Source organism: Nannospalax galili, unplaced genomic scaffold (assembly GCF_000622305.1).
Source record: "Nannospalax galili isolate Female #2095 unplaced genomic scaffold, S.galili_v1.0 scaffold1129, whole genome shotgun sequence".
Lineage (NCBI taxonomy): Eukaryota > Metazoa > Chordata > Mammalia > Rodentia > Spalacidae > Nannospalax > Nannospalax galili.
This window is the reverse complement of record NW_008359461.1, coordinates 736,436-748,486: the sequence shown is the minus strand read 5'-3', so window position 1 is coordinate 748,486 and position 12,051 is coordinate 736,436. Positions and strand designations below refer to the sequence as shown.

Genomic DNA, 12,051 nt, shown 5'->3' with positions numbered 1-12,051 from the left:
ACTGGCAGCCTACAGGACACAGGACACGAGAAGCCTCAGATTAGACCAGTAACAGCAGAAAAGTTGATTTAGAAATGCTAAAATCACCAAAATTTCCTGGAATAAAGCCTCCCAAGGTCAATCTAAATATTGGTTTTAGATCAGAATGAAACTAATGCTCAAAGTATTGACCACTACAGAATTTTCTCCCTAAAATGTCTGAGCTTTTTTAAAAATAAAACTAAGTATCTTTCTTTAGAGACTTCAAAAATGTTCCAAAGCTTTAAATTTCATTAAATCATAATAATTATAACTCAACAATATTAGTAGGTTCTAAAGGAAATTTAATTTGGCTTCAACTTTCCCCCTTTTTCAAAGAAGAGACTGCTTGGTATGTAATATATGAGCAAGAGGCTTGTTAAGTAAATTAAGGAATAAGTGACTGAATAAAGATAAGGAGATGATGACTTTTCCAACATCTGACGTGAAACCCAAGACTACCAAGGGAGGTTTCTACATTCCCTAGGAGGACGTGGGAGTGGACAAAACCAAGACTTGGAACCCCTGGGTCGTCAGGAGAACCTTAGCCAAAATGTGTTGCAGGCATTTCCTTTAGTTTTCTTACTTAGAGAAGCACTTGATAAAATAAATCTTGCCAAAACCTATCTCCTTGGCAACCAGGAAACAAAACTGTCTGCTTCTTTTTTCCTCTACATAAAGAACATTTAATAAGGACTATTTTCATAATAAACAACTGCAACTGTTTTGTATCATAAGTAAAGCAGGTAGCCTTTGCTGGGAAAAAAATGCAAACAGATGAGAGTAACAGAACACTAAAAAAGATCCCATTAGTCACTAGAAATGTACAGCCACGTGGGGCAGGGACAGGGGCAGCTACGTGGGACAGGAGTCTCATATTCACTGTCCAACAGAAGCCACAAATCCCTAGCATGTCATGCAGATTCAACAAGCCTTAGGGAATAAGTGTGCAAAGCCCCACCCTTGCAGACACAATTTATCTAGATACCATTAAATCTTTATGACTAGCCTAATATACAAGCATACTATAATTTTCCTTCACAGAAATTCTACCAAGTGACCCTTCGAGTATTATACCCAACCAACATATTCTCTGTACTTTTAAAATAAAGGTGAAAAGCCAGGCATGCTGGTAAATGACTGTTGTCCCAACTACAGAGGAGGCTAAGGCAGAAGGGTCACTTGAGCCCAGGAGTTCAAAAGCCAGTCTTTTTAACTCTTTGGTGAGATCTCAGAAGGAAAGAAGAGAAAGGAGAACGGAGAGAGGAGGAGGAGAAGGAAAAGGAGGCGAAGATTGAAGGGAGAGGGGGAAAGAGAGACAGAGAGGAGAGAGAACATGAAAATATGTATGTGTTAAGGAGCCTAAATTAAAGTCGCTACTTAATTTGATGTTCTGACTCCAGTATCTTCTGTGATTCATCCAACACAACCCTGCCAAATTACTTTTCTATTCCTTACACATCCAGAAAATAAAACGGTATGTGGTTAAGTATGCTACCATACATGTGATCCACTATAATTCAAAAATCAGTTACATGAAATCAGAAACAACTAGAATGAAATAAAAGATACTACTACATCAAGAACAAAATATTCATAATTGGAGCTCTTATAATAACTGGCCCGATTAAAACTCCTGAGGTAACTATGAAAGGCTTCACTAAAGACCCCCGCCCTGACAGCAGAAAGCTAGGAGAAAAGTGATGTAGGTGGTGTTGGACATTATTACCCAATGGGCTGAGAGATGACTTGGCCAGTAAAGTGCTTGCCATGCAAGCATGAGGACCAGGTGTGCTGGAGCTGCAGGCAGATTCCCTGGGACTCGTTGACCAGCCAGTCTCACCTATTCTGAGAACCCCAGGCTAGTGAAAGACCCCAAGTCAAAAGGGGGGGGCACCTGAGGAATGATCCCTAAGGCAGACCTCTGGCCTCCACACACAGGCACACAGACAAAAAACCAGACTGAGCTAACACCCAATCTTCAAGATTCAAGGCTCTTTCTGAAGTTTTCTCCAGTCAATGGATCAGTGTCTGTGAAAGTCCCACCAGCAGCCTTACATGCATTTTGCCATTTGAATCACTTACTTCATTCTTTAAATGTGTCTGATCCCCTCAAAATGAGACATTTTTTAAGTATTCTACTTGACTATCACTTAGCATCTAGAATTTTAAAATGTAAAAATGCCACTTATGCTTGCTAGTGGCAATACAATACAGTTTAAGAAAGCAAAACGGGCTAGAGACGGCTCAGCGGTTAACAACACTGATTGTTCTTGCAGAAGACTCAGGTTCGAATCCCAGCACCCACATGGCGGCTAACAACTGTCCGTAACTCCAGTCCTAGGAGACCTGACAGCCTCTTCTGACTTCTGTGGGCATTGCATGACATGGGTACACTTACCTACATGCAGGCAATACATGCGTATACATAAAATTTTAAAAAAAGAAAGAAAGCAAAATGTGCAATACTGACATAAATGGGCCAACCAGAGAAATGGGACGGTCCAGAATAAGTACGTGTATGGTCAAATGACCTTCAACAAGGTACAAAACTCACTCAGTAAGGCGAGTACAGCCTTCTCAATGAAAGGTGCTGGAAAAGCTGTGAAGTCCAGATGCAAAACCATCGGCTGCAGCCTCGTCATACACGGTACACAGCACAGCTCAGAATGGATTGGAATCCGAACATAACTCCAAAACTCACAGAAACAAGGAGAAAGCTTTGTGACACTGGGTGTAGTAGGATGGAGTAATGATTTCCTAAACATGATACCAAAAGCAAGGGCCAAGGGCAAAACAGACAAGTCAGAAAACCACAAACTTTGAAACTTTTGTGCATTAAAAGACACAACGAACAAAAAAAAAAGGTCACCTATGGAACAGAAGAAATATTTATAAATTATATGCCTGATAAAAGTTGAGTAGCATATACAAATAACCTTTATTTATTTTTATTTTATGTGTATGAGTGTTTTGCCTGCATGTATGCAAGTACATACACGTGTGCAGTACCCACAGAGGCCAGAAGAGGGCATAGGATCCCCTGGAATTAGAGTTATGGACTGTTGTTAGCCACCAGGTGGTATGAGAAACTACTTCAAATAAAGCCTGGCGACACGTGCCTTTAATCCCAGCACTCGGGAGGCAGAAGCAGGCAGATCTCTGTGAGATCAGGGTCAGCCTGGTCTACATAGAAAGTTCCAGATCAGCTGAGGCTATAGGGAGACCCTGTCTCAAAAAAAAAAAAAAAACCCTCAAGTGCTGGTAAAGATGTGGAGAAACTGAACCCTCCTGAACTACTGGTAAAATGGAAAACCACTACAGAAAGTGAGATGGCAGCACCTCAAAAAATCAGTAATAGATTAACCTCGAAAAGAACTGACAGCAAGGTCTGGAAAGGCTGTGTACGCCCACGTTTACAACAGCAAAACTCACAAGAGCCAAGAGGTAAACAGACCCACACATCCACCCAGAGATGAAATGCAAAATGTGGTCAACAGATACAATGGAATGTTAGTAAGCTTTGAAAAGGAAGGAAATTCTGACGTGTTACATGGGATCATCCTCAAGGACATTATGCCCAGTAAAATCAGTCAGTCATGAAAGGACAAATATCATGTGATTCATGTATGTTCAGGGTCGTCGAATTCAAAGCCAGAAAGATGGTAGGTGCCGATGGCTGGGACAGGAAGGAATGGAAGTTGTTTGATGTGCGGTTTCATACGTAAAAGTTTTTTAATTCTGGAGCCCAAGCTGGCAAATGCCTTTAATCCCAGACCACCCAGCACTACACAGTGAAACCCTGTCTCAAAATTAATTAATTAATTAATTAATTCTGGAGCTGTTTCACACACACACAAAAATATGAATAGGTTTAACACTACTGAACTCCATACTTGTGTTTTTACCACATTTTTTAGGTGCACCATACAATTACCAAACTGAATTGACATGTCCCACCCACCCTGCCAGAGCCTGACCCTGAAACCGTCGGCAGTCATTTCTAGTCTTCTAAGCTATCTTTTTCAATGAACAGAACTCTGCCGAAGATTTGAAGACTCCTTTTCATGTCTCCAAAATGAAATGTCAGCAATCCCAGTGAGCTGCTCTTAAGCCACTACTATGCGCCTGATTATCTGGCAGAGAACCAAAAGTCACACAAAGCCACTGCGGGGTAAAGCAAAGCAGTCACCTACCAAGCTTCTTTCAACGTTCATCAGCCTGGTATCCAGCACGCTGCATAGAACTCACTTCGATTCACTACCCACACACAGCATTCACTCACAGTCTGCCCAACACGCACCCAATACAAGCTGCTGAAGACTACTTAAAACACTGCCTTGGAAATGGCCACCAGAACATCCCAACAAAGGCGAGTGTCAGACTATGCTTCTTGAACTTTTTTTTTTAATGTGTATGAGTTTTTGCCTGCATGTATGTAAGTGTACTCATCTTGTACAACCCGCAGAGGCCAGAAGAGGGTGTTGGATCCCTTGGAACTGGAGATACACGTGGTTTTTAGTCGCCATGTGGGTGTTGGGAATTGAACCTGGGTCCTCTGGAAGAACAGGTCATGTTCTTAACCACTGAGTCATCTCTCCAGCCCTGGTTCTTGAACTTTTTTCAGACCTCAGTCTCACAGAGATCCACCTGCCTCTGCCTCCCGAGTGCTGGGATTAAAGGTGTGCAACACCACACCCAGCACCTGGTTCTTTTAATAAGCCTTTCCATGAACCCTAGAGCACTCTACGACCAACACTTATCCACTAAAACATGGATTTGTTATACAATTATTATAGTTGTTCTACTGACATCTTAATTCTAAAACTAAGAGCCAAGCTCTGGGAAGACTCACAGGTATTTCTCTAACTGTAAAGGAGATGGATTAGGACCCACATTCAAGCTTGAGGACAGTTCTCTAGCACAAGCTAAGCTAGAAGTCAGACCACACACACACACACACACGGGGGGGGGGGGTTACTGGCTGCTTAGACTACAGCACAGCACACTGGCAGAATCTTCTGAAGTCTTCAGTGGAGTGGGCAGAAGTACGGTTTGGAAGCGGGGGAAAAAAAAAAATCAATCAGCTCTACACTGACTCTCATTGAGTGAGCACAGGCTTTTGGAAAGTCTTTAGCAGGTAAGTAATACGGCAGCATAGTTCAGAAGAGTCCCAGCTGGGCTTCTTTATCAAAATGTCTCTAATCAGGGATGCTGGGGATTGAACCCAGAGCCTCACAAACACTAGGGAAGACCTCTATACCACTCAGTCCACAACTCGGTGCTTCTTATGAGAATACTGACTTTCCATTTATCCCCTCTAGGTACACACAGATGACACAAGCAGTAAAATCTGGCAAAAAAAAACTTGGCACGACATCTCATAGATCTCCTAACAAGCAGGTTCTCTTCCTTAAGACAGCTCAACTACCAGCTGCTTCTCTGAGAGCATCAAGAAAAGAAACTGGTAAAAACCAAATCTGGGCATTAAAGACTATGGACAAAGAAATGCAAGGGGCTGACCTTAAACTGAAATCTTATCATTTACAAAACAAGCACAGAAAGATAATGGGAGTGGGATGATAAGATACTGACCAAGGCTGAGGGTGTAGGTCAGTGATAGGAGACTTGTCTACCAAGCCTAAAACCCTGGATTTCATCTCCATACTCAATAAAAAAGAAAAACAAAACCTTAAAAAATGTTAAAGCCAGAGATCATAGTCAAGCCCCGGGCTGTAGGATCAATAGCTTTCAGCACCCTCTGTTTTTGTTTTTTTAATCTCAAACTTTCCAGATCAGAGCTCATTACCAAAGGAAGCAAGGCACCAAGTGAACCACAAAAACAATCAATGGCCACACCTGTTCACACTAGGGTAGAAAGCTTAACAGAAAAAGCAGAAAGGAAAAACCAAAGTTCACTTTAGTGACTGGGAAATTCATTTAACCTAGACTAGACCTCGGGGGCAAGGGATATAAAGGAATCCCAGAGCAACTGTTGGCTGGATGTCCGGTCGCTCCAGCTGCCTCTGAGTGACCCCAATGTCAGTAACGCCATCTCTAAGCCAGCAATATATTCTCCAGTCTAACATTACATAATTGCCGGTTTCCCACAACTTAAAGTTAGGTATACTACAACTCTAATTAGAGAGAGAACTTAGTGCAACATGTCAAGTAACAAATTAGGAGTCTACAGGCTGGAAATTCTCATCTCAGACCTCTAGAGGCCAACAAATAGCTTACCCTACTTTACAACAGGCCTCCAATGCACGCCTGTCCCTCCACACCATTTGGGAATCTTCCATCAAAAGCTTTACGAAAACACTCTTTGCATCTTATTCCATCCAGGCAGAATAAACGAAGAATATGAATGGAGACAAGAAGGTAGTTTCCCTTCCTTCAAAAGAAGCATTAGGATGCTTGGATGTGTTTCCCTACCCTCTTGGTTGCCAATCAAGCCACACTGTGTCTTTCTGTTCCACACTCAAATCACCTGTGTTTAAGAGGTCAAGCACCATGCGCTCATTCCCAGCCTCCTATGGTTCGCCAGAGCTCATCAAAATCTCAGTGAGAGAAGAAATGAGCTATCATTTAAGAGTAATCAACATATATACCTTTAAAACACAAAGTGCCATACAAGTATCTTTTGTTTTTTGTTTTTAATTAGCAAGGCACTGAAAACAACTAAAAGCAAAAATGCAATGAGGCCAATTTATTTCCCACATGAAAAAAGTAGTGGCAAGGTGGCTACTGGACTTTGAGCCGCAAGCACAGATTGTCAAGTCTCAAGGATTGTCAAGTCTCAAGTGATGACATAGCACACAGCACAGACCTCTCTGTGAACCCTGCAATAAAGTAATGCTTGCCCCTCCCAGAACAGGGACAGGCCCTCTCCTAAAAGGCAGTCTCCACTCCAGGCTCACACCAGGGAAGTAGGGCAGCGCTCCATCAACCAGCTCCTGAGGCAGCTCTCACAGCAGGCTCCACTCTGGCTGTATGTATAAAAGGTTCCTCCACCTGACTGCTTCTTACCCCTCAAACACCCTCTGCAATTCCTCCAGGCAGCCAAGAGACAAACAATTCAGTTGCCACTGATCCAGAAACATGAAGAATACAACTATTTCCTTTTGCAAGTAAATTTAAGAAGGGAGGAAAAAGGTGAACTAGAAGAAATTAAGTTTGACTTTTCTAAAGAGCATATAAGTATATTGGACATTGAGGTAATAAAGCTATCCTTCCAAAAAAAAAGTAAGCTCATGGGCTCTGCCGTGCAGAAACTTTAATTTAGGATTTCTTTTTCCGTAACTTAGCAATCTAAGTTAAACTCCAAAGCTTAGGTACCAACCACTACACTGATGCTGTTTTTATTTCCTCAGTTTTGTTTCTCATTTTAATTTTTTATTTATTTTTATTTTATGTGTATGGGTGTTTTGCCTGCATGTATATAAGTGTATCCATGTTGTGCAAAGCCTGAAGAGGCCAGAAGAGGTGGTTGGAGCCACTGGAACAGGAGTTACAGATGGTTGTTAGCTACCATGCTGGGACTCAAACCCAGGTCCTTTGGAAGAGCAGCCAGTCACTGAGCTATCGCTCCAGCCCTATTTTAATAATTTTCAAAATACTGAATACTTAAGTAGGTAGAGAAAGTAGAAAATAAACTTCAACTACAATCAATTTTACAGTAGAAAAAAAAATAGAAACAAAGAAACACATTTCAATCAGGAAGGAAAATGGTCTAGTGATGGCTCAGAGATATCCACTGCTAAAAAGTTCTATAATCTTCAGCAAATCATGTCAACGCTCTGGCCTTCAGTGTCCTCGGGTGTACACCTGGAAAGCTGGGCCAAATGAACTATGCTCAGAATCCCTTCTAGTCTCAACAACTCATGAATCTGCCCATCAAAAGAAAGAAAATACAACTGCAAAGAAAGCTTTATAAAGGTTTGCTAAGTATTTTCATACATATATTCCGGCTGAGTTCCATAGCAAACTGTGAAACTGTGTACACATCATTGCAGAACTAGACAGGGAAGTTCAGAAACAGGCTCAATTTTTTTTTTACTTATTTTATGTGTATGATGAGTGTATTGTATATAAGTGCACCCATGCCATACAATGCCTATGGAGGACAGAAGAGGGCGCTGAATCCCCTAGAACTGGAGTTACAGGTGGTTGTTACTGTCATGTGGGTGCTGGGACCCAAACCCAAGTCCTTTGCAAGAGCAGCCAGTACTCTTAACTTCGCAGCCCAGGCCCTCAATTGTTTCTTTTAAAGATCACCACAGTCAGAAAGTAGCAGAGCAGGTACTTGAAGTCCAGGCCTTCTGAAGATAAATATTTGGAACTTTTGTTTTAAAACTAATTTTCTCATATGCAAAAAAACCTTGATCATCAGAGTACTGTCATACCGAGATGCGTACCTGAGTATACATGATGCCCTGGACCAACAGTTCCACAAAGCCAAGCACAATCATGCACACCACTAGAATCATACAAACCCAGAGAACATCTAGATGTGGCACTCAGTAAATACTGAACTCACAAGTCTAAAAAGGTTAGGAACACAGGGATATTGGAAGGGCAGATTTTGAGATTCAGTTCTATGCTGTGAGCCAAAACAAAGCAGCATACTCCAGCAGAGCTCTCGCTCTTTATTAGGGGGAGGGGATCCTATTTCTATTTGTTTTCTTTGGCAACAAATCCAATTAGGTTAGTGAACCAAAAGGCTCAAATCTAAGCTGTCACTTGAAAACCTTCAGGATATACATACCATTTGTGCATGGATTGTACGTGGATTGGGCCAATAAACATACAGATAGGCATGTTCCTGCCTCACAGTTCTAAGATACCTCTTTAAAAGTCATTTATTAAATGGTTCAAAGTATACAATATATACACATCTTAACTCTGTCAACCAAGATCCCCAAAGTCTATATAACTGCTAATCTCAAGTAATGCTCAATCTATGACACGTTAATAAAGTTTCTAGAAAGTTTTTTTTTTTTTTCAATTTTATGTGTATGAGTGCACTGCCTGCATTTATGTAACTACATCTGTGTCGTGCAATGCCTGCGCAGGTCAGAAGAGGGTATCAGATCCCCTGGAACTTGGGTTATGAATGGTTGTTAGCTGCCATGTGGGTGTTGGGAAATCGAACCCAGGTCCTCTGCCAAGAGCAGCCAGTGCCATCTCTCCAGCCCCCTAAAAAGGCTTTTTTAAGTTGCTTTAAAAAAAAAATTGAGGCGACTCCACCAATATCACATACATAAATCAAAGCAAACATGAAATAGATAATAAAATCAAGAAAATGCAGTGAAAGGGTAGAGTCAAAGGAGGAGTTATATCTCAGTATGTCATGTCTGTGAACTGCTTGGAATCTGTGCTTAGGAATCATTATTACCATGAATTCAAGTCAAACTTTCCACAGAATCTTGTCATCAAGTCACAACTATCACTGTCAGACACATCAAATCTTAAAGTTCACTGCCGTGGAATGGTGGTTTCAAACTCAAAGAACAGGACCAGAAAATGCAGAGGCTAACAGCTACACCTACTGACTGCTTGCTGGGCCACTTGCTAAACTTGTTCAACATCTCACAGCAACTGGAGAAATCTAATGATAGTCCATTTCAAGAGTCTTTTAATGAGGTAAGAAAATAAGTCCACAGTGACACCAAAAGCATTCAGTCCTCCAAGTGTCTTATTTTACCCCAACCATCAAACCATCACCCAAGTCATTTTAAAGCACTTTTCACTGTTAATGCCTTAGTATAAATCATTTATTTCATGGGCTCCAATAATAATATTCTACTTAATAACTGGGATGTCACCTCATAGTTGGGCACATCAGTGACCATATTAAACCTTTAACTGCTCTGTATAACCCTGGTAAAGGCAGCTTAATTGCAGCTCTCAGAAAACGAAAAATGGATATGGAAAAGTCGTTAAATAAGACACAGAAATGACTGCTCCTAAACTAAGCTGCAGAAGCAATCCGTTGGGACCTAACGCGGTAGTTGTCCAAAAGATTCAGCCAGAGAATCTGCCTCAGAAGATACTGTATTTGAGAAAACAAGAGAAAGTTGATACTTAACTCCCACAGAGTACCAGTATAAAAACAATGGCTTTAAGACTCTTGAGTCAGAGTTTCAACATGAAAGGCTCGCTTTATAGAGGAAACGCCAGCCCCAGTTCATCCAGATAGACCTGGAACCTGATGAAAGTCGACACCTCCCTCTTAAATTTGCATCGCATCACTGGCTCCAGTCTAGAAATGTAATCGTGTAGCATGTAGTATGAATTTCAGTGAATGCTACCTCTCAACTACCCTTCATGAAAAATAAAATCTATGAAGTGCAAGGCAGTCTTAGGGGCCATCCGTCCCCAAAAGCTTCCCCTTCAAAAATGCCAACAATCCTGTGAACACCTTCCCCTGAAAGCCAGAGATTTCCCGTGCCTCTTTTTAGAAACCATGAACCCGATGAAATTTCAACCTGCCATACGCGATTACTTGCCCACCTAGAAAAGCCGTGGAGCGATTTACGAACCTGGCACATTGCCTTTAAGGTCAGGAGAGAAGTTGGAAACAGGGCAAAAGGAGGAAAAGTTCTTTATGCAGCACCACCCTCTCGCCTCTCCAGCCCTCTCGCGGTTTACTTCCTCCAAGGAATGCAAGTTTGGAGCATCCTCGGATTCCAGTCTCGAAGACACCCCCCTCCAAGAAAGAAATTAACAACCTAGGGCCGGGAGCTGAACCAGTCCCTTCTCCACCATCAGCCCACTCGGCCTGCTCCCTCCAGCACACCTGTAAATCGCTCACCCAGGCGGCGGATGGGGAAGGGTCGCTCCTGCCGACCCGAGCAGCACCGGGAGCGCGGCCACCCGGGGTACACGCGGGGCTCCCAGACGCGCGGCCACCCTCCGCCTAGACCAGCAGATCTGGATCCCGAGGTGCGAGCGTGCGCGCGCCGGAGCCCAGACTCGCGCCCGCCAGGACTGTTCCCAAGCACGCCACCAAATCGGAAATCAAACTTTCAGGGGCCTCCGGGTGTCCTGCCGCGGGTCACCAGACCCGAGCCCCCGGCCAGGGCCAGGGCCGTGGACTGTCAGCACTCCCTACCCAGACCCACTTACCGCTCGGCCCGGGCCTCCCGCTGCAGCCGCGCGTCCCGGGCGCGTCCTCCGCGCGCTCTCCCTGGGGAGAAAGAGAAAGCGTGCAGACGGTCGGGGCGCGCTCGCTCGCCGCCTCCTCGGCGGAGATCCGAGGCGCCGAGATCACCGCGCTCCCGAGCCCGGCTCCGAGGGGGGCCCCCCGCTCCGCAGGCTGCCCGCAAGGGGCCGCGCTCCGGGAGCAGCGGGGGACCGGGGTGCCCCGTCCCCGGGCATCAACTATTGTGCCGGCGGCGCGCACTGCCCCCGAGCCCCGGCGCCCCCGATCCCGCCCGCCGACCGCGCGCTGCCGAGGGGGCGTCCGGGCTGCAGAGCGCCGAGCCCGGGGCAGGGGCCAGAGGTGTGTGGCCGCGGGGGAGGGGACAGGTAAGTGCCCACGGGGAACTGGCGGGCCCCGGAGCTGCGGGGACGACGCGGGAAGGGAGCCCCGGGGCGGGCGGCGGTGCACGGGCTGAGGGGCGGCCTCCCGGGCCCAACCCCGGGCCTCCCTGGGGACCTTCCACCCGGGGACTTGGCGCCGCACTGACTTTCCGCTCACTCGCTCACGCGCGCACTGAACTCGTTCACAAAGTTGCCGGCGGTGGCGGCGCAGCTCTGGCCCTTCTCTCCGCCCCATCCCTCCTCTCCTCCCTCCCTCCCGGCCAAGTCTCGGGTGAGATCACCGCGGCTCGGCTCGGCGCTGAGACAAGTCTCGCGAGATTAGAGAGTTGCTCTGCCCCCGGCTGGCAGGGGAAGTGGAAGGAGTCTGAGGCTGGGGGTGGGGGACCGCAGAACTCTTAGTTGCCATGACAATAGCAAAGCCCTGGATTCCTGTCTCCAAGCCCTGGGCTAGGGCTGCAACAGGTGGGTGCAGTTTGCACCTGTCTC

General features: G+C 45.0%; 1 protein-coding gene across 10 annotated transcripts in view; it reads right to left on the bottom strand.

Annotated features, from left to right (window-relative positions):
* Positions 1-11,829, bottom strand: part of Sipa1l1 (signal induced proliferation associated 1 like 1) — a 315,687-nt gene extending 303,858 nt beyond the window's left edge. For 8 of the 10 annotated variants that reach the window (XM_029558705.1, XM_008823218.3, XM_029558713.1 and 5 more), the window contains exons 1-2: positions 11,712-11,829; positions 11,149-11,209 (exon numbers count right to left, since the gene is read on the bottom strand). The gene's annotated coding sequence lies outside the window, so the exon portion shown is untranslated. Of the gene's footprint in view, positions 1-10,819; positions 10,839-11,148; positions 11,210-11,711 lie in introns of those variants that run through there. The other 2 variants (XM_029558708.1, XM_029558710.1) reach the window with 2 other exon arrangements.
* Positions 11,830-12,051: the final 222 nt, after the last annotated feature.